This window comes from Sarcophilus harrisii, chromosome 3, assembly GCF_902635505.1.
Source record: "Sarcophilus harrisii chromosome 3, mSarHar1.11, whole genome shotgun sequence".
NCBI classification, from domain to species: domain Eukaryota; kingdom Metazoa; phylum Chordata; class Mammalia; order Dasyuromorphia; family Dasyuridae; genus Sarcophilus; species Sarcophilus harrisii.
This window is the reverse complement of record NC_045428.1, coordinates 601,272,685-601,274,142: the sequence shown is the minus strand read 5'-3', so window position 1 is coordinate 601,274,142 and position 1,458 is coordinate 601,272,685.

Genomic DNA, 1,458 nt, shown 5'->3' with positions numbered 1-1,458 from the left:
ACCTTCTGATCCAAAGTATCCCTCCCTCCCCAGATGCAGGCCGTCCAGTCCGTGTTAAATGTTGAAGTACATGTTAAATCCAATACATGTATGCATACTTACAGTCATCTTGCTGCACAAGAAAAATCGGATCTAGAAAGAAAAAAAAAAAAACAAAACCACCTGAGAAGGAGAACAAAATGCAAGCAAATATCCACAGAAAGTGTGAAAATGCTGGTTTCCGGCTGGCAGGCCTCTCTGGTGTGTGGCTTTCTTCATCACTACAGGGCTCCATTTTCTGAGAAAGGTTTGGGATGGGGCTTTTCCTAAAGCACTAGAACGAGCCAATACTCTTGACCAGATGAAAGAAACCAAGCAAACCGGTTCCCCATCTTTAATTCTTTTTCCGTTGACAACTAGACTTTGTACCAGGTACATTGCTAGGTGGCACAGCAGATAAAGCACCAAATCTGGACTCAGGAAGACCTCAGATCAAATCCAGCCTTAGTAGCTGTGTGATCCTGGGCAAGATCACTTAACCCTGTGTGCCTCAGTTTCCTCATCTGTGAAATGATCTAGGAAAGAAAATGGCAAAACCGTTCGAGTATCTTTGCCAATCTTTGCCACCAAAAGGGGCTACAAAGAGTCAGACAGGACTGAACAATCACCATTTTTAGTTGTGTTTTTTAATTCCATGGTTTTTAAGAATAAATATTACTCCTAGGAAATGTGCAAAAGTTGCAGCTCTTAAAGAGTATACATCAGTGATGGTCAGAAATATTGCAAATGGCCGTTGGCATGGAAAAGTCGAGCATTTCAAAGATTACTCAAACAGGATCAATTGTCCTGAAACACAAATGAAAGCAGTTGATTAAGAAAAAACTGTTTTACAAGAACTGGCCAACTAATTTGCTGCAAAGCAGCTTAACTAATCCTCAGGAAACAAAAGGGACCTGCAGGAGAAGATGTTATAGGTCCGTCCACAGGCAAGCTTCCAGAAGTTGTGAGAACAATACAACTGTGAGGGAGAAGGGGATAACTGCTAGTCACTGCTGTGAAGAAACTACACTTGTGGGCAGGTTCATAAAAGGTCATCTTGATGGATGAAAGTTTCTTGTTTTATCCAAAACTATTGTCAGAAGTCCAGGAAAACCTGGAAAATCCCAACATTCATACTCACCATTATCACCGACACCCCAAAATATGAGTTAGGATTTGTGGGGTTTGTTTTGTTTTGTTTTTCCTTAGAGCGGTCTTGTCCCCACTGAGGGAATGAATTCGGAAAGATACGTTAAGAAGCAACGTTGTCCCAAGATGACAGAAATTGTCCAATGTGGATACCAACACAGCCCGTGCCTATGGCACAAGTAAGAAACTGCCCAATATATGAATCTTATGGAATATTCTGTAAGAAACGACCAGCAGGAGGATTTCTGAGAGACCTGGAGAGACTGGCAGGAACTGAGGACATGGTACATA